At 40.2% G+C, this 21,483-nt stretch overlaps 1 long non-coding RNA gene across 1 annotated transcript; it reads right to left on the reverse strand.

Annotated features, from left to right (window-relative positions):
• Positions 1–3,073: 3,073 nt before the first annotated feature.
• On the reverse strand, positions 3,074–17,793 carry LOC132541191 (uncharacterized). Its single transcript, XR_009552362.1, has 3 exons — positions 17,718–17,793; positions 17,429–17,455; positions 3,074–3,134 (listed from the first exon to the last, which is right to left on the reverse strand). It is a non-coding gene; the product is annotated as an uncharacterized LOC132541191 (long non-coding RNA).
• Between the last annotated feature and the right edge of the window lie 3,690 nt (positions 17,794–21,483).

Below are 21,483 nucleotides of genomic sequence, written 5' to 3' on the forward strand. Positions count from 1 at the left end.
GGAGTGTTTCTCTTGATAACTGTGGTTCTGTTTTTGTTTTTTGGTTTTTTTGCCAGAGCACTACTCAGCTCTGGGTTTGGGTGGTAGAGGGGGACTGAACCTGGGACTTTGGAGCCTCAGTCATAAAAGTCTGTTTGCATAACTATTATGATATCTACCCCTACCCCCACCTCCTTTTTAACTTTAGTCCTCACAATTATTCATGTGTTCTTTAGTTGTCTCTATTCCAATAGGTTTCTTTTTTTTTTAAATGAGAAATGGAAAAACAATTTTTTTTTTGTTACTAGGTAGAGACAGCCATAAATTGAAAGGAAAGGGGGTGACAAAGAGGGAGAGAGACAAAGAGACGCCTACAATACTGCCTCACCACTCACAAAGCTTTACCCCTGCAGGGGGGAATGGGGTGGGGGGCTCGAACCCTGGTCCTTGTGCATAGTAACACGTGCGTGCGCTCAACCAGGTGCACCATCACTGGGCCCCCAGGTTTCTGATGAGATGAGAAGTGCGACTCCAGAGCTGGGGCTGGTAAATAATTTACGGCAAATGTATACATTAGTTACTATCTGGTGTCAGATGTTCAAAGAAAATGAGTAAAAATAGCTGACCGATAATGATTTGACATTCTACCACTGGTTCAACCTGGTTTGTTTGATTGACTGACCCTGTGAGGTTAGGATTTTTTTTTTAACCTTATTTAATAGATGGGTTAAGTGAAACTGAGAGAGCAATTTGTCCCCATCCACAGATCTAGAAGGTAGCAGATGTAAGATTTGCATGTAGGTTGCTTGCAGCCAGGAAAGTACTTTTAAACATAATGTGATGGTCTGTTGACTTTTTATGTTTATTGTCTTAAACTCTCTTCTGCAGTGTTTTGGGTAAATTGACAGTATCTTAGAATGCTGCATGTGATAAATGTTTTAAAATTACCATCTAAAAACAAACATGGAACCTAACCAACCATGAAAACATTCATATAAATGTATCGTACAATAAAATGTCTCAATTTAAAATCAAACAGAAGACAAATCAATATCCAGTTAATTTCTGAAAGTGTGAGCATTTCATTCTGTTCAATTAGAAATTATCAGCTATTTGTGTCCTTCAGAGTCTTACTGCCTGGACCACCACTGATCGATCTATTTGGCCTCCTTTTGAATGTTATAATGTTGCTGTCACTTTGCTCAGCTCTAAGAACTGCTGTCAGAAAGAAAAGCACACACAACTGACTGATGGTTTCGCCTATGAAAAGGCTTGTAAATGGAAGACTGGCTTATTGCTAATTACTTTTGATACAGACTGTGGACATGGTAAAACTGTCTCTAATACCATCACAAGGAACATTTTTTTCTTTTTAAAAAATATTTATTTATTCTCTTTTGTTGCCCTTGTTGTTTTATTGTTGTAGTTATTGTTGTTGTTATTGATGCTATCATTGTTGGATAGGACAGAGAGAAATGGAGAGAGGAGGGGAAGACAGAGAGGGGGAGAGAAAGACACCTGCAGACCTGCTTCACCACCTGTGAAGTAACCCCCCCCCCCCCCAGGTATGGAGCCTGGGGCTCGAACGAGGATCCTTTATGCTGGTCCTTGAGCTTTGCACCACCTGCTCTTAACCCACTGTGCTACTGCCGGACTCCCAGGCACTTTTTTTTTTTAAATAAATTTTCTCTATTGGGGGTTTAATGGTTTACAGTCAATAGTAAAATAAAGTAGTTTGTACATGTGTAACATTTCTCAGTTTTCCACATAACAATTCAGCCTTCTGTGTTCTTCTCTGTCATCAGAAGGAACATTTTTCTCTACATCTGTCTAAATATCCTAAGCAAAAGTCAGTGTCAACGACAATATTTCCATGTAGCCTACCTTTCGCAACCTGTCCAGACGCTTCAGAGCTCAAAATTTTACACAACTGAGTTTATATGTTTTCTAAGTATGTTGAGACAAACATTTAAAGTTGGAAGTTGTAGAAAAGTATCAGTCAGATTAGAAGGAAGAACATAATTTATTAGGTCCTGTACCTAGGGTAATCATACTGTTTTCTAATCTGTGGAATAACAAAATATCGACACTTAGCATTTTCTTCTTCTTCTTCTTCTTCTTCTTCTTCTTCTTCTTCTTCTTCTTCTTCTTCTTCTTCTTCTTCTTCTTCTTCTTCTTCTTCTTCTTCTCCTTCTCCTCCTCCTCCTCTTCCTCCTTCTTCTCTTCCTTCTTTTTCTTTGTCATTGTCTTCTTTTTTCTTTCCAGGGTTATCACTGACATGATTTGTCATGACAAATCCACTATTTCTGGTGGCCATTTTTTCCTTTCCCTTTTTGTAATCAGAGACAGAAATGGAGAGGGGAGGGAGACAGAGAGGAAGAGATACCTGCAGCGCTGCTTCATCACTCAAGAAGCTTCTTTCTGAAGGTGGATGCCAGAGGCTTGAACCTGGTGATGTGTGCACTCTGCTTACACCCCTTAAAGACATTTTCTTATATCAGAGGAAGAGGAGTTATTGTAAAAATATATGAAGGTCAGTGTTGTTTTTCAACTGAACTGCATATCATGAAAGTTGGCTTATCCCCTCTGTGAATTTCATATTCCCTCATTCTCTCTCTCTCTCTCTCAGCTATCTGTAATAAAGGGGAGATGGGACCTATCACCATCCATGAATTATATTTCCTTTTGAGTCTCTAGGAAGTGTGTGTGTGTGTGTGTGTGTGTGTGTGTGTGTGTGTGTGTGTGTGTTTTCCCCAGAATACAGCTTCATGTTCTCAGGCTTTCTGAAAACTACTCCTATTCTCCTCTGCCTTTCTCATTGTTTCTGCTGGCTCACGTCCTCCTCTCTCTTTCCCTGGCTGTTTGCAAATTGATTTTCTCACTGAACTGCCTGGTTAGTGTGTGACTATCGTGAGAATAAGCTGCTCCCTGTCCTGGCATTGCTTTTTGAAAGAAACATTTCCTCCCCTTGTGCAAGCCAAAGAGTTACTTCCACCGGGAGAAAGTCAGAGTGCTGACTGGAAACATGCGTAGTTGTTGGTTTAAATTTGGCTTATTTGCAACAGACAGAGGTTGGGAGAGATAGGGGAGAGGGGTTCTCCTGGTGGTGAGGTGGTTTCCACATCTGCTTCTTATTAGGAGATGGGAAGGCAAAACTGTGGAGAAAAGATTTTGAAATTAACTTAGTTGTGGAATAATAAAGTAGGCCTCTTAATATAGGGATTCTAAATGATTACCCTAGAAAACTCAGGGACAGCTTTTTATCCCCCAGAGTCCCCTGCATTTTCCAAGGTGGTCTGACATCAAATCCAAACTGGAGCGGTATCCTGGCCCTTTTCTGGCCCCAGTCTGTGCAGGTGGTGGTGGTATTTTACTCCCTGTCTTAAGGAACCTTAATTCAGATTTTCACAGCACGGCGTGTACAGCCAGCCAGGAGACAGTTATTTGCATGTCACTGGTCCTCTGGGTCATACAGCAATCAGCAGTGAGCTAGTGACATATTCAGATGTACTCGGTGGGTGAGAAGCAGATCCACAGGACCTATCTGCTCTGGACAACTCCAGCGTGTTCTAAGAAACAAGCCCGGGACACAGATCTTTGAAAAGACTTCAGTATCTTTCATAAAATGTTCTTGACTGTTTTTCTCATCACTTCAGCTCCTGACCTGTTTAGAAGTCAGCATCATAACATGAAGCACACACTCAACCCTCTTAAGTGCTGTTCCCTGCATAGTCTCATGTGTTCATTTAGTAAATCGTTTTTCCTTTTTCTCTTCCCATCGTAAAAGCTGTAATAGCCCAGATCTGGTACTATTTTATATTCCTTATGTCCAGAGAAATGTTTGGGATATTATAAGTAATTCACAGCTGAATGCTGACTGGTAGAATCAAAGAAACAATAAAGGTTCCTCTTTGCCCATAAAGGGTAAGTCCAGCTGGCCCAGATACTGCCTTGGACGTTTGGATTACTACCCAGGTTGGCTTTGCCCTGGAATTGCAATAGATCAAGCTAACTTTTCATGATTTGACCTCCATTTTGGTATTATGCAGGAAGAAGATATGGGACTAACAGTTGTCCTCTTACAGTGGGGTCAATTTGCAGAGAGAGACCACAGTTCAGGCCCGTGAGTACCCATTCATTGGGGAAACTGACGATCCTTCCTAGCCGACTGAATCCACATGGATCCCAGTCACTTTCAAAGCCAGCAACAAGCAGCTCCTGACAGCTTTCAACCTGACGCTGTTGACTGGCTACTGAAGAAGGGCAAACGCTAGAAGAAGAAGAATGGCCCTAGTGACCACTCACTTCCAGGATTCTCCCCCACTCATGTGTCACTAGTTTATTGATATTATAATTGTTTTAACAAGACTCTTTATGTCAAGACAAAATTTATTAGTATTTAATGAAGAGACAGTATATCCCTACAAGGGACTGTGGTGGTATTTTGAAGGAAAATAAAGAAAGAAATTAAAAGGGGGGGGGGGCAGAGGGTGGTGGCATACCCAGTTATGCACATGTAGTACTAAGCACAAGGAGCTGCATAAGGATCTGAGTTTGAGTCCAGGTTTCCCACCTGCAGGGGAGGAAGCTTCACAGGAACTGAAGTGGGTCTGCCAGTGTCTATCTCTCTCTCCTCTCTCTCTCCCTCTTCCTCTCCCTCTGTCTCCCCCTCTCCCTCTCCCTCTCCTTCTCCCTCTCAGTCTGTCTCCCTATCCAATAAAATGAATAAAATGGCCACTACAACGAGCGGTGGATTCATAGTGCAGGCACTGAGCCCCAGCAATAATCCTGGAGGAAAAAAAAAAAAAGAAAAGAAAGAGAGAGAGAGAGAAATTAAAGCCAATTATCTTTTTTTTTTAAAATAGCATTTCTAGTCTCAGTCCCATTGTTTGTGATTGACCAATTCATATTTGTTCAGACAATCTCAGTCCTCATGATTCCCACGAGTGAAAGTGGGTAATTACTGTATCAAGTCATGCCTAAGTAGGTGATCTCATGTCAGGTGGGCCTCTTTGATGAGTCTGTGTATTTTCTACCATGCTGGTCTCGACATGGTTTTCAGTGTACTGGTCTCTGACAGGATCTCTGCCATCTTGGACAGTCTCTGTGGTCAATTACACTAATAACATTTATTCATGTAAGCTTCTTACTGTAGTATAAACACATGCAGTAAAACATACAAATCTTAAGTGTGTTGTTCAATAAACTCTTTTTTTTGTCTTTTTAAATTTTTTTATTTAAGAAAGGATTAATTAACAAAACCATAGGATAGGAGGGGTACAACTCCACGCAATTCCCACCACCCAATCTCCATATGCCATCCCCCTCCCCTGATAGCTTTCCCATTTTCCATCCCTCTGGGAGCCTGGACCCAGGGTCATTGTGGGTTGCAGAAGGTAGAAGGTCTGGCTTCTGTAATTGCTTCCCCGCTGAACATGGGCGTTGACTGGTCGGTCCATACTCCCAGTCTGCCTCTCTCTTTCCCTAATAGGGTGGGTCTCTGGGGAAGCTGAGCTCCAGGACACATTGGTGGGGTCTTCAATCCAGGGAAGCCTGGCTGGCCTCCTGATGGCATCTGGAACCTGGTGACTGAAGAGTTAACATACAAAGCCAAACAAATTGTTGAGTAATCATGGACCCAAAGCTTGGAATAGTGGAGAGGAAGTGTTAGGGAGGTACTCACTGCAAACTCTAGTGTACTTCTGCTTTCAGGTATATATTTTGCACTAGTTTATGGATACGTGTGAACATATGCTCTCTCTCACTGAAACTGGTGTATATCTAGGTTTTGGGACTTTGTTAGAAAGTGAACCACCTGAGATGAAATTAGAGTATACTATGAAAGGAAAGGTCTCACCCGAGTAATGAAGCTGAAGGGTTGTCATTCCACACGTGAAGTCTCTGGACACAGTCTGAAGTGAAGCATGTTGAGGTGGCAATCGTTGCGTTGGTTAGATTGTGATCAGCGAATGCAATATTATTTGATATGGATTGGGAGAGGTATGCGGTAAAGTGGGCCCTATCCAAGGGTTCCAGGACTGGGGGAAGTAGGGGCTCTATAGTGGAGATGTGAGGTTCCTGCTATCTTAGGGTTCAAAAAGACAATTGATAGTTAATGTTACCATCACATTATTTGGTAATTGGGTTAACTTTGAAAAGTCCTTTTGTTATGGTTTGCTGTACAGTATCCAGTATCTTGTATATAGCCGTGCTATTGGATGCTCCTCATCTACTTGGTCTAGGCTTTTGAGAGAGTCCGCATATCAAATACACAGCCTATATATTAAAAAGATTCAGTTTGTGTTTTGAAAAACTTTGAGACATACAATTAATTTTACCCCTCTCAAATTAATTAACTAGTGATTTATATGTCTACATTTTGCTAGGAGTGTACATAAACACCATTCCCACCACCAAAAGACTGTGACCCATCCCTCCCACCCACTCCCTCCCCCCACTAGCCCAGGAAGCTGCATGTCTACCCCTCACCACAGGGTTTTTACTTTGGTGCCCTACTTAGAATTTGGTCAGGTCCTGCTTTTAGTTTCCCTTTCAGATCTTCTTAGTCAACTTCTGTTGATGAGTGGGATCATCCCATACTCATCTTTATCTTTCTGACTTAGCTCACTTAACATAATTCCTTCTAGCTCTGTCCAAGATGGGTCAGAGAAGGTGGGTTCATTGTTCTTGATAGCTGCATAGCATTCCATTATGTATATATACCACAGCTTTCTCAGCCACTCATCTGTTGTTGGGCACCTGGGTTGCTTCCAGGTTTTAGCTATTATGAATTGTGCTGCTATGAACATAGGAGTACACACCTCTTTTTGGTTGGGTGTTATGGAGTCCTTGGGGTATAACCCCAGGAGAGGAATTACTGGATCATATGGAAGGTCCATGTCTAGCCTTCTGAGGGTTTTCCAGACTGCTCTCCACAGAGGCTGGACCAATTGACATTCCCACCAGCAATGTAAAAGGGTTCCTCTGTCCCCACATCCTCTCCAGCATTTGTTGCTGCTGTCCTTTTTGATGTATGCCATTCTTACAGGAGTGAGGTGGTATCTTAGTGTTTTTAATTTGCATTTCTCTGACAATCAGTGACCTAGAGCAGTTTTTCATATGTTTGTTAGCCTTTTGGATCTCCTCTGTGGTGAATGTTTTGTTCATATCCTCTGCCCATTTTTGGATGGGGTCATTTGCTTTTTTGGTGCTAAGTTTGCTGAGCTCTTTATATATTTTGGTGATTAGTTTCTTGTCTGATGTCTGGCATGTGAAGATATTCTCCCATTCTGTGAGGGGTCTCTTTGTTTGTTTAATAGTTTCTCTGGATGTGCAGAAGCTTTTCAATTTGATGTAGTCCCATTGGTTTGTTTCTGCTTTAGTCTTCCTTGCAATTGGGTTTGATTCATCAAAGATGTCCTTGAGGTGTAGGTGGGAAAGTGTTTTACCAATGTTTTCCTCTAAGTATTTGATTGTTTCTGGTCTGACATCTAGGTCTTTGATCCATTTGGAGTTGATTTTTGTTTCTGGTGAGATAAAGTGGCTCAATTTCATTCTTCTGCATGTTACAACCCAGTTTTCCCAGCACCATTTATTGAAGAGAGCCTCCTTTTTCCATTTAATCCTTTGGGCCCCCTTATCAAAGATTAGATGCCTATAGGTGTTGGGATTTATTTCTGGGCTTTCAATTCTGTTCCACTGGTCTGTGTGCCTATTTTTGTTCCAGTACCATGCTGTTTTGATGATGATGGTTTTATAATATAGTTTAAGGTCTGGGAGTGTTATGCCTCCATTTCTGTTTCTTTTCCTCAAGATGGTTTTTCACAATTCTAGGTGTTTTCAGGTTCCAGATAAATGATTGTAGTGTTTTTTCTATTCTCTTAAAGAAGCTTGGTGGAACTTTGATGGGTATTGCATTAAATTTGTATATGGCTCTGGGGAGAATATTCATCTTGATGATATTTATTCTTGCAATCCATGAGCATGGGATATCTTTCCATTTATTGTTATCAGTTTCTATTTCCTTGAGTAGCAACTCATAGTTTTCAGCATACAAGTCTTTCACTTCTTTGGTCAACTTTATTCCTAGGTATTTGATTGATTTTGCTGAAACAGTAAATGGGAGTGACTTCTGGATATCTTCTTCTTCAGATTTAGTGTTTGCATAAAGGAATGCCACTGATTTTTGTACATTGATTTTGTAGCCTGATACCTTGCTATATTGCCTAATAACTTCCAGTAATTTTCTGCTGGATTCTTTAGGTTTTTCTATGTATACTATCATATCATCTGCAAATAGTGAGAGCTTGACTTCTTCCCTTCCAATCTGTATTCCTTTGATTTCTTTCTCTTGCCTGATTGCTATGGCAAGAACTTCCATTACTATATTGAAGAGTAACAGTGACAGTGGACAGCCCTGTCTAGTCTCCGAACTAAGGGGGAATGCTTTCAGCTTCTGTCCATTGAGTATGATGGTGGCTGTAAGTTTGCTATATATAGACTCCACTATCTTGAGGAATTTCCCATCTATTCCCATTTTTTGTAGAGTTTTGAGCATGAATGGGTGTTGGATTTTGTCAAAGGCTTTCTCTGCATCTATTGAGATAATCATGATGTTTTTGGCTTTGCTTTTATTGATGTGGTGAATGACATTGATTGACTTATGGATGTTGAACCAGCCTTGCATTCCTGGGATGAATCCAACTTGGTCATGATGAACAATCTTTTTGATATGTTGCTGTATCCGGTTGGCCAAGATCTTGTTTAATATTTTGGCATCTATGTTCATCAGAGATATTGGTCTGTAGTTTTCCTTTTTTGTTCTGTCCCTATCAGCTTTTGGTATCAGGGTGATGTTGGCTTCATAGAAGGTGGAAGGGAGTATTCCTGCTTCTTCAATCTTATGGAAAAGCTTAAGAAGTATGGGTACTAACTGTTTCCTGAAAGTTTTGTAGAATTCGTTTGTGAAGCCATCTGGTCCAGGACTTTTGTTGTTGGGGAGAGTCTTAAAAACGGTTTCAATTTCTTTGTCTGTGATTGTTGCTTTAGATTTTGTAGTTACTCTTGGTTCAGTTTTGGAAGGGCATATGCTTCTAGGAATTGTTCCATTTCTTCCAGATTCTCTAGCTTGGTGGCGTACAGTTCTTTATAGTAGTTTTGCAGGATTCTCTGGATTTCTGTGGTGTCAGTTGTGATATCTCCTCCATCGTTTACAATTCTATTAATTTGAGTCTTCTCTTTTTTTTTGTTTGGTGAGTCTGGCTAGGGGTTTGTCAATTTTGTTTAATCTTTCACAGAACCAACATTTGGCTTCATTGATCTTTTGTATGGTTCTTTTATTTTCGATGTTGTTTATTTCTGCTCTAATTTTAGTGATTTCTGTCCTTCTGGTTGCTTTAGGGTTCCTTTGTTCCTCTTCCTCTAAGTCCTTGAGGTGTGCAGTAAGGTTGTTCATTTGAGCTTCTTCTTGGTGTTTAATATGTGATTGTATGGCTATAAGTTTCCCTCTCAGTACTGCTTTATCTGTGTCCCAAATATTTTGTTAGGTTGCGTCTTCATTTTCATTTGTTTCCAGGAACATTTGAATTTCCTGCTTGAGTGAGTCTCTGACCCGGTGGTTATTAAGGAGTATGTTGTTTAGTTTCCAAATTCTGTGACTTTTAATAATTTTCTGTTTGTTGTTAAATGTTAGTTTTTCTCCACTGTGGTCTGAGAAGATACTTGGGATGATTTCAATGCTCTTGAATTTATTGATGCTGTCTTTGTGGCCTAACATGTGGTCTGTCCTTGAGTATGTGTTATGTGGATTTGAAAAGAAGGTGTATTCCAGTTTTTTGGGGTGAAGGACTCTGAAAATGTCCAAGAGGTCTAGTCTGTCAATCTCTTCATTCAATTCTCTTGTATCTTTATTGGTTTTCTGCTTTGTTGATCTGTCTAAGTGTGAGAGTAGGGTATTGAAGTCTCCACTATTATTGTATTACTATTGATGTATTTTTGAAATTCTTTCAGTAGGTGCTTAATGTATTTAGATGGTCCTTCATTGGGTGCATAGATGTTAATAATTGTTAAGTCTGATTGACCCTCTAATCATTATGTAATGTCCTTGCCTATCTTTTATTACTTTGTTTAATTTGAAATCTATCGTGTCTGAGATGAGAATGGCTGTTCCTGCCCTTTTTTGTGGTCCGTTAGCCTGTATGATAGTTTTCCATCCTTTCACTTTAAGTCTGTGTTTATCTTGTGACAGATGGGATTCTTGCAAGCAGCATATGGTTGGGTCATGTTTTCTGATCCATCCCCCCACCCTGTGCCTTTTGATGGGTGAGTTTAAGCCATTGACATTTATTGATATTATGGATTTAAAGTATTGTAGTGCCATTGTTCAAAAAAAATGTTTTTTTTTTCTCTTATATATTGCCAGTATTGTAGTGATGTTCTTGTTTATAAGAGGTATTTTAGAACCTCTTTCTGGGCTGGCTTGGTGATGGTTGCCTCCTTTAACTGTTGTTTGTCTAAGAAGGTTTTGATCCCTCCATCTAGTTTGAATGAAAGTCTAGCAGGATATATTATCCTTGGTTGAAACCCTTTTTCATTCAGGGCTTGATAGATATCTTGCCATTCCCTCCTGGCTTTTAGAGTTTGAGTGGAGAAGTCTGCAGATAGTCTTATGGGTTTTCCCTTGTATGTGACTTTTTGTTTCTCTCTTACAGCCTTTAGGATCCTTTCTTTATCCTTATTTCTTCTCATTGTGACTATGATGTGTCTTGGTGTCTTCAGGTCTGGGTTGATTCTGTTTGGTACTCTCTGGGCCTCTTGAATCTTGATGTCCTTTCTGTTATTCAGGTCTGGGAAGTTCTCTTCTATTATTTCCTCTAGGATGTTTGCTTCCCCTTCCTCTCTTTCTTCCTCTGGCAGGCCAATTATACGAATGTTACTTCTTTTGAGATCATCCCATATGTCTCTATTGTTGTTTTCAGTGTCTCTCAATCTCTTTTTAAGCTCTTTCACCTCTTTCTTAGTTTTCTCTAACTCCTCCTCTGTCTGACTAATTCTGTTTTCTGCTTCTGTTAGTCTGCTTTCCCTTGCCTCAGCTTCTTTCTTCATTACAGCTATTTCAGCTTTCAGTTCTCTAATTGCCTCAAGATAATCAGTATTTTCCTTGGGGGTCTCAACTGTTGTTTCCCTAATACTGCCATTCCATTCCTCCAGTGTTGTTTTCATTTCTGTGATTAATAAGTTTATTATTGCTTGCATACTTTTCTTATCTATGGTTACTTCTGGCTGATTTATAGTTTCTTCTGGGCTCTTGTCTTCATTCATTGGAGTAGCAGTTTTATTTGTTTTTGATCTACCCATTTTTTTGATTTATGTGTTGCTTTTTTTTTATATGCTCTGTTGTTCCTCAGCTGTTGTGTCTTGAGTACAAGCAACACTGTACTAAATACCTTTATGCCAATTGCACTCACCAACCTCAGGAATTACAGTAGCAACTGAAGCTAGTATTGAAGCAATTTAATCGTTACGTTACCCAAACAATTTCTCCAGTCCGTGAAAAAATAGTAACCAAATCCCAGTGAATAAGAAAGAGAAAAGAAAGAAGGGATAGCAAGAATAGACAGTTATGCAAATCTACTATCCACTGTATATTCTAGGGGTAACAAGTGGGGAAAGGGAACGAGAGCAGAGATACACACATAGAGAGTCCACTCTGAGTCAGATTTCTTCCCCAAAATAATTCACAAATTCAGAAAGGCAAAGAAGAAGGAAGGAAGAAGTGTATGACAAGATAAAAAAAAGAAAGAAAGAAGGGACAAGAGAGAGAAAAGGGAAAAGATAAGAAAAAGAGCTGTAATTAAAGAGCAGTGAAAGGAAAGGGTTTTTTTTATTACTTTATTTCTAATTTAATTTAATTTTTTAGATTAGCTAGGAAGGGGACGGAGGGGAGAGTCTGTAGAGGAGGTAGGATTAAGGAGACAAGTTCCTCCCATAATAGGTAAGATGCCCACTACCCTAGCACTGAAATATATGCTAAGAGTTAATTCTGATCAACCTAAAGGGGGGGAAGATATATGCCTTTATATAATATTAATAGTAAAATAGAGCAGGGTAAAAAATAAATAAATAAAAACCCTGTCCCAGATTACCTCAAACCTTGTGATCAGAGGCAGCTGATTGTTAAGAATGAGGAAAAAAAAAAACACAGGACTAGACAAAGATAGCTGAAATACACAGTTATGCAAATCTACTATCCACTGTATATTCTAGGAGTGGCTAAAGGAGGAAGGGAAGTTGAGCAGAGACACTCGCAGTGAGAGTCCACACTGAGAATTCTTCCCCCAAATAATTCCCAAATGTGTACCAGTGAATTCAAAAAAGAACACTGTTTGATGGTGTGGGGGCTGGGAGATGTGGCTTTGGAAGCTGTAGGATTAAGGAAGAAAGGATGACAAGAATGAGAAAAAGAAAAAAAAGAGAGAGAGAGAAAAAAAGAAAAAGATAAGAAAAAGAACAGTCATAAAAGAGCAGTGAAAGGAAAGGGTTTTTTTTTTTTTAATTAATTTATTTTTAATTATTTAATTAGCTATGCAGGGTGAGTTGGGGGGGGTTTGGCTACTTAGAAAGAAAAAAGGCCAGAGCTTTCAGAAGGGTATAGACTTAGAATGAATGATACTCCCTGGTGGGACAGGAATTTGGTAAAGAAAGAGGCTCCTAGCAGGGGAGCCTGCTAGGAGCTGGTCCCCAGGGACTGGTTATGGGGGGGGAGGGGGAGGAGGTATGCTTTAAAATTAAAAGGAAAAAAAAATTTTCCCCTTTTTTCCTACTCTAATTCTTAACCCAAATTAAGTTATAGTCACCTCCTTGGTGTCACCGCTAGGACCCCTTATTGACTGGCCTACTAAAGGCAGAAAATCCTACCGTTTCCAGGAGATGTGGTCAGAGCTCAAGCCACTAGCAGCTTCTCAGTCTGCCATCTTCCAGGAACCCTTCCTCAATAAACTCTTTAAACAGAAACATGGTCAGTTAATCAGTGATGACAGTAAACCTACCAGCATCCTATGGCCCATTTTTCTGTTCTTTCTCATAGCTCCTCTTCTTAAATATAATCACAATTTTTACTTTTTAAAAATTATTGGAAAAATTTTTATTTCCACTTTTCTTTCTTTCTCTTCATCTTTTTCTTTTTTAACTTTCCCTTATTTTGTTTTTTACTGAGGCGTTAATAATTTACAGTATAATCTTTTAAAAAATTTTTATATTTATTTTTATTTTTGTTGACCTTGTTTTTTATTGTTGTTGTTGTTGTTATTGATGTCATCGTTGTCAGATAAGACAGAGAGAAATGGAGAGAGGAGAGGAAGACAGAGTGGAGGAGAGAAAGATAGACACCTGCAGACCTGCTTCACTGCCTGTGAAATGACTCCCCTGCAGGTGGGGAGCCAGGAGCTCGAACCGGCATTCTTTTTTTTTTTTTTTTAATTTTTTATTTAAGAAAGGATTAATGAACAAAAACATAAGGTAGGAGGGGTACAACTCCACACAATTCCCACCAGCCAATCTCCATAACCCACCCCCTCCCATGGTAGCTTTCCCATTCTCTAGCCCTCTGGGAGCATGGACCCAGGGTCATTGTGGGTTGCAGAAGGTAGAAGGTCTGGCTTCTGTAATTGCTTCCCCGCTGAACATGGGCGTTGACTGGTCAGTCCATACTCCCAGCCTGCCTCTCTCTTACCCTAGTAAGGTGTGTCTCTGGGAAGCTGAGCTCCAGGACACATTGGTGGTGTCTTCAATCCAGGGAAGCCTGGCCAGCATCCTGGTGGCATCTGGAACCTGGTGATTAAAAAGAGAGTTAACATACGAAGCCAAACAATTTGTAGAGCAATCATGGATCCCAAGCTTGGAATAGTGGAGAGGAAGTGTTAGGGAGGTACTCACTGCAAACTCTAGTGTACTTCTGCTTTCAGGTATATATTTTGCAGTAGTTTATGGATACGTGTGTACATAAGCTCTCTCTCACAGAAACTGGTGTATATCTAGGTTATGGGACTTTGTTAGAAAGTGAATTACCTGAGATGAAATTAGAGTGTACTATAAAAGGAAAGGTCTCACCTGTGTAATGAAGCTGAAGGGTTGTCATTCCACACGTGAAGTCTCTGGACACAGTCTGAGGTGAAGCATGTTGAGGTGGCAATCGTTGCGTTGGTTAGGTTGTGATCGGCGGATGCAATATTATTTGGTATGGATTGGGAGACGCATACGGGAAAGTGGGCCCTATCCAAGGGTTCCAGGACTGGGGGAAGTAGGGGCTCTATAGTGGAGATGTGAGGTTCCTGCTGTCTTAGGATTCAAAAAGACAATCGATAGTTAATGTTACCATCACATTATTTGGTAATTGGGTTAACTTTGAAAAGTCCTTTTGTTATGGTTTGCTGTACAGTATCCAGTATCTTGTATATAGCTGTGCTATTGGATGCTTCTAATCTACTTGGTCTAGGCTTTTGAGAGAGCCCGCATATCAAATACACAGCCTATATATTAAAAGGATTCAGTTTGTTCGAACTGGCATTCTTAAGCTGGTCAGTGCGCTTTGTGCCATGTGCACTTAACCCGCTGCGCTACTGCCTGACTCCCTAGTCTTTTTTTTTTTTTTGACCACTCCCATCACCAGAGGTCTGTGTCCCCATGCCTATCCCCATCCCCATAGGTAACCACTGTCATTCTTTTCTCCCACAGTCTTAGATATAGGCTATCAATTATTTATAATCTGCATCATTTTTATTGCTGAGTAATACTCCATTTAGTACATGTCTCCTAACTTTTTATTTATTTATTTCCTTTTGTTGCCCCTGTTGTTTTATTCTTGTAGTTATTACTGATGTTGTCGTTTTTGGATAGGACAGAGAGAAATGGAGAGGGGAGGGGAAGACCGAGGGGGAGAGAAAGACAGACACCTGCAGACCTGCTTCACCACCTGTGAAGCGACTCCCCTGCAGGTGGGGAGCCAGGGGCTTGAACCAGGATCCTTATGCTGATTGTTACCTTTGTGCCACGTGCTCTTAACCCGCTGTGCTACCGTCATACTCCAGTCTCCTAACTTTTTTATCTAGTCATTTGTCGAAGGGCTTTTTGGTTGTTTCCAGGTCTTTGCTATTGTGAAGAAAGCCACTGTGAACATGGGAATGCATATATCCCTTTGAATCAGTGTTATTATATCTTTTGGTTAAATGCCTAGGACAGAATAGCTAAATCTTAAGGTATTTCCATTTGTATTTGCTTAAGGATTCTCCATACTGTTCTCTATCAGGACTGCACCAACTTGCACCACCAGTGTAGCAGAGGTCCTCTTTCTCCAATTTCTGTTTGGCCTGTAAAGCTTATCTACTTCCTCTTGTGTCAAGGTTGGCAGTTGGTATGACTCTACGAATATGTCCATTTCTTCTAAGTTGTTGGATCTGTTTCCGTATAGATGTCTGTAATGGCCTTGCATTATCCTTTGCATCTCTGCCTCGTCTGTTGTAATATCTCCTCTTTCATTTCTGAGTGATTTTTACCATAGCTTTCTTTCTTTTTCTCTTAATGTGTGTAGTTTATTTATTGGATAGAAAAAGCCAGAAATCAAGAGGAAGGGGGAGGCATAGAGGGAGAGAGACAGAGAGACACCTGCAGACTTGCTTCACCACTGGCAAAGCTTTCCTCCTGCAGGTGGGGACTGGAGGCTTGAACCAGGATCCTTGCGCACTGTAACATGTGTGCTCAACCAAGTGCGCCATCATCGGGAGCACTTCTGACCTTATAGAATAGCTTTGGTCTGTCTTTAACATTATATAGTAGGGTATATACAGAAAGAATTCTGTGTCTGGCTTCTTATTTTCAACATTAAGTCATGAGATTATTCTATGATGTTGTGTCATGGCTTCTCATTTTCATCCTTCCACTGTATGTATATACTATAGTTTAACTTCTTGTTGTAATATAACCAGACTCTTTTGGTTTGTCTGTTCATAAAAATCAATCATATTACCCCCCAGGAAGTGAAGATGTATGGTTAAAAACAGATGTCACCACTTGAAAAGACCTGAAAAGTTTTGCATGGTTATTTTGTCATTTGTCTGCTAGAGGATGAATTAGATATACAGTAATAGCTAGACCATTGCTCAACTCTAACTCTTCATGCCTTATCCAAAACAAGCTGCAGTTGACACACTTTCTTTGGTTAGCTGGGTCAGAAAGGAGTAGTCATTTCATCACAAATAAGAAAGCCTGAGTAGTTATGTCCATGATTGGCTCCGCTAAGACAAAGACATTCCCAGTTTGTTCTGAACTCATATTGTTCTGAAAGTGGTAACAGAGGATAGACTCATCATAGAGGGGTCATATTAGTCACAAATCTGAACATTAATTAATTATTTATTAGAGACACAGAGAAGTTTAAAGAGGAGAGAGACCAAAAGAGAAAGACATCTGCAACTCTGCTCTAGCACTCGAGAAACCTCCCCCTGAAGGTGGGGACTAGGGTTGTGCTGTAATATAAACTTAGCTAGGTGCATCACCGCCTGGCCCCCAACACCTAATTTTTAAATGTTATCTTGAGTAGAAAATAAAGTGTTCTTTTTTTGGTGGTGGTGGGGAAACAAAATCTTTTAAGAGCTGTTTGTTTCTGAGAATTCCAGTCCCTTTACTTGTTAGCTAGTAACAAAAAGTCTAATGAATATGGTACAGATGTGGAATAAGACTCCCTAAACTTTGGGTCTTAATGTCTTCAGTTTACATACAACCAATCAAGGCCTCACTAGTTTTTCTACTTGTAGTAACCAGACACCACCAAATTCTATGACAAATCAGCTTATTTTCCTGTTCTAAGCTATAATTTCAGGGTACTCAGAGAATCTTATTAGGGGCCAGGAGGTGGCACACCCAGTTAAATGCATGTATCAGCAAGCACAAAGTCCCAGGTTTGAACCCTCACTCCCTGCCTACAGGGGGGCTGCTTCATGAGCTGTGAAGAAGGCCTGCAGGTGCCTTTCTTTCTCCCCAATCTATGTCCCCTCCCCTCTAATTTCTTTCTGTCCTGTCAAATAAAAATGGAAAAATGACCACCAGGAGTGGTGGGTTCCTAGTGTAGGCACTGACCCCCAGCAATTACCCTGGTGGTGGTAAAAATCTTATTAGTGAAACTCAATTAGTTGCCTGGTTAGTTTCTGGGTTTCTGCCTGTGGGCCAAGTGAGCATCTCAATACCGTCAGCACTGACTCAGAAAGCTGCACACAAGAACAATAAACAGAGAGCCCCCTCCCTCTCCCCTTCCCCTTGTAGGAGTCATGCACACAGCAATGATTCAAAACCTTAGCGTGTTAGGAGCAGAGTAAATTTGTAAACCTGACTTCTTTGGTTCCAACCAGTCCTTGAATATCAACTATTAAAGAATGGCATGGAGGACCAGAGGATAGTTCACCCGGTAGATTGCATACGTTGGCATGTCCTTGGCTTAATTTTTTTTTTTTAAATATTTATTTATTTATTCCCTTTTGTTGCCCTTGTTGTTTCATTGTTGTAGTTATTATTGATGCCGCCGTTGTTGGATAGGACAGAGAGAAATGGAGAGAGGAGGGAGAGACAGGGAGGGGGAGAGAAAGACAGACACCTGCAGACCTGCTTCACCGCCTGTGAAGCGACTCCCCTACAGGTGGGGAGCCAGGGGCTTGAACCGGGTGCCTTACACTGGTTCTTGAGCTTTGCGCCACCTTGGCTTAATTCAAACCCCAGGATCGCATGAGAGTCCACAGCACTGGACGCATTGTAGCACTGTGGTATCTTTTTTTCTCTCTCTGTCTCTTTACACCTGAAATAAAAAGAACAGAAAAATTGGTTTGAGTGGTAAAATCGTGCATGTATGAGGCACACATGTATGAATCACTATAAAACTAAACATCAAAGCAAAACCCACCCTCCTCTTCAACCCCTATTCCTCCCAAGAATGACATGGAAGAATTGAGCTTTCATTGAGTTGAAAGCAAACTTGTGGAGATGAACCCACAAAAACCTGCCTAAAATCTCAACAGGAATTAAGGGAAGAAGTGGAAAAATTTAAGCTCATTTAGTGATAGCATGGATGTTATCTTTAAAATCCTTGCTCTTCCACATCCGAACAGCCCCTTCCTCATTTTCTTTAATAAAGAACAGACTATAATTTATTTTTTAAAATAATTTTTTATTAGTAATTTAATAATGATTGACAAGATTGTGGGATAAGAGGGATACAATTCCTTATAGTTCCCACCACAAGAGTTCCATGTCCATCCCCTCCATTGGAAACTTCCATATTCTTTATCCCTCTGGGAGTGGTGTGGGCCAAAATTCTTTATGGGGTGGAGAAGGTGGGAGGTCTGGCTTCTGTAATTGTTTCTCTGCTGGACATGGACATTGACAGGTTGCTCCATACCCCCAGTCAAGAACAGACTATAATTTCTAAGTGATTATATTAAAAGAATAATTGTGAAATCACTCAAGGAGACTAAATAATTCCCAGTGTCACATACCTAATATATCTTGTGAAATGAAAATGATTTTACTCAGATTTTCTGAAATGTTTTAATGATAGCTTTTATTTGTTCTTGAGATGGTCTTGATTTATAAACCTAAAACTGATTTAGAAGTATAACTTCTCACCTCCTCAAAAATGTGTTCCCTCCACCTTCCAACAAAGCACTGATACCCTCCACCAGGGTTCCCTGAGTTCCCACCCCTTTGAAGACTTACCCTATCCTCTCTGGTAACCTTAGTTCTGCATTCTGAGTTCATCGTCTTTAGTAAACTTTGCTTGTTTCTCTTGTATTGTTTGTTTACGTTTTATGAGAGAGGTCATTCTGTATTTTCATTTCATATAAGTCTTTTTTTTTTTTTTTTGTATTTCTAGGAGGGCTGGTTTAGTGATAGTGAATTCCTTTAGCTGTTGCTTGAACATAAAGCTCTTTATTCTTTTTCTAAACTTGATTGATAGTCTAGCAGTCTAAAGTATTTTGGAGTGGAGGGTTTTTTTCCATTAAAATCTTTGAATAAACCCTTCCAGTCCATTCTAGTCTCTAAGAGTTTCTATTGAGAAATCAGTTGTTAGTTTTATGAAATTTCCCAACTCTGCTTTTTCTCTGAGCAGGAAGTACATCTTTCCTTTTGTTGGGAATCTGTCTGTCCTCATTACTGGGATTCTGGACTTTTTTCCCCCTTTTGTTGTTAGTGTATATAAAGTCCAAGCTCATCAATCTGCTTGTTTTTCCAAGTACATTCTAGTTGTTTTTTTTTTTAAGGATACTTTATTTTATTATTTTTGAGAGAGATATAGTGAAAGACACAGGGAGAAACCACATTCTAGTTTTTATTGTCTTCAGAATCTTTTTTATTTTTCAATATGTATCATTTTAATTATTTTGTGCCTTGGTCAAAGTAGGCCTAGATGATGGGGAGGGGGCAGGGGAACATTTTGAGCCTCTTGGCTCTGGGGATTTATCTCCTTTTGAATTTGGAGGACATTTTCAGTTAGTATTCCTTCAAATATGAATTCTGTCCCTTTTTCTTCCTTTCTTCCTTCTTTACCCCTGTGATAAAAGTGTTGTTCTTCTTGATGTTATCCCATATTATATTATCTTCACTTGTTTTCATGAGTTTTTCCTGGTTTTTTTTTGGGGGGGGAGGAGAGATGGGAAGGGGCTAGGGTGATTTCCTCTATTTCATCTTCTTTCTTTCTTTCTTTTTTTGAGGAGTTGTTTTGTTGTTTTTTTTTTTTTTTTTGCCTCCAGGGTTTGGTGCCTGCACTAGAATCCATTGTTTCTGAAGGCTATGATGCCCTTGTTTACTGATATTGCTATTGCTGTCTTTGTTGTTGGATAGGACAGAGAGAAATCAAGAGAGAAGGGGAAGACAGAGAGGGAGAAAGAAAGATAGACACCTGCAGACCTGCTTCACCACTTCTGAAGCAAACCTCCTCCTGCAGGTGGGGAGCCGGGGGCCCTGGTCCTTGCGCTTTGCACCATGGGTACTTAACCCACTGCACTACCGCCCGACCTCCCATCGTCCTCTTTCACTTTGACCTTTGATGTCTTTCTTCCTGCAGATGTTTTCCTCTGTACTGAATTCTTCATTCCTCTGATCACTGTTAGCAAGTGCTCTATACTTTGCCTTATTATTTCTCTGAATCTATTGGTATCTTTCTCCCATAAATTTCCCTAATTGGATGTACATGCTTAAAACATTTGTTTTGACGTTGTAACTGGAGTTTTCTTCAAGAGACTGTACCAATCCATTATGGATTGTGATTTTTTTTTTTTTTTTTTTTTGGTCTTCACTTGCCACGTGGATTATAACTGGGGGTGGGGGCTGGGCAGTGGTTTACCTGATTTAAGCACACACAAGGATCTGTACAAGGATCTGGGTTCAAGCCCCCACTCCCCACCTGCAGGGGGGACGCTTCACAAGCTGTGAAACAGATCTGCAGGTATCTGCGTTTCTCCCTCTCCATCTCCCCCTCCTCTCTCAATTTCTCTCTGTCCTGTCCAATAAAGTGGAAAACATGGCTGCCAGGAGGAATGGGTTCATCGTGCAGGCACTGACTCCCAAGGATAACCCTGGAGGGAAAATACACACACACACACACACACACACACACACACACACACACACACACACACACGAGATTATAGCTTTGCTTTCGGTGGGCCAGGTAACGGTGGCCCAGGGCAGCCTGAAGTGGCAGCAACCACTGATGTGTTCTAGTGAGCAGTGACACTGAGAGTCCAGCAGGGCAGATTACTGTCACACTGGGAATTTGACCAGGTGGTATAAAACTGAGCCGGAAGTAGATGTTTACTTTTGTTGTGAGTCTGTTTGTCCTCATCATGAGGATTCTGGACTTGTTGTTGTTGTTGTTGTTAGTTTATCTGAAATCTAAGTTCATTAGAGTCTGCTGGTTTTTCCAAGTACATGGTAGTAGTTTTTATTGTGGTAATGGCAGTGAGAGAAAACAGAGTCCACTACCATTTTGACTGGAATTCTTTCAGGAACATTCTTTAGAGCAAGAGAGTTCATGGTCTTCATTCTTTAAACATCACTCCCACCCCCAGCCCCCACACAAATTTTGTGTGACTCTGTACAAGAAGGAGTCATTTTAAAAATTACAACATCCTTCCTTTATCATTAACCAAGAATGTTAGAATAACCAAATGTTTCCTTCATCTCTCTACTTTATGGTAAAAAAAATAAGACCTGAATGATTAAACACTGGTGAAAAAAAAAAGTGAGATGTATTGACATTTACCTTGGGAAAATATAGACATAGACCCTCATGACTGTAAATCATCTCAATAAAGTGATACCGAACTTGAAAAACAACAACAACAACAAAAAATCAGTGGCGAGTCAGTTCTCTAGGAAAGTTTCATAGAACTTAGCAGAAAAAAAACCTTCATGAAATCATTGTGTAAAGACTTATTGATCATAAAACTTACTCAGAAAGCTGGA

Source organism: Erinaceus europaeus, chromosome 11 (genome assembly GCF_950295315.1).
Source record: "Erinaceus europaeus chromosome 11, mEriEur2.1, whole genome shotgun sequence".
Taxonomy (NCBI): Eukaryota; Metazoa; Chordata; class Mammalia; order Eulipotyphla; family Erinaceidae; genus Erinaceus; species Erinaceus europaeus.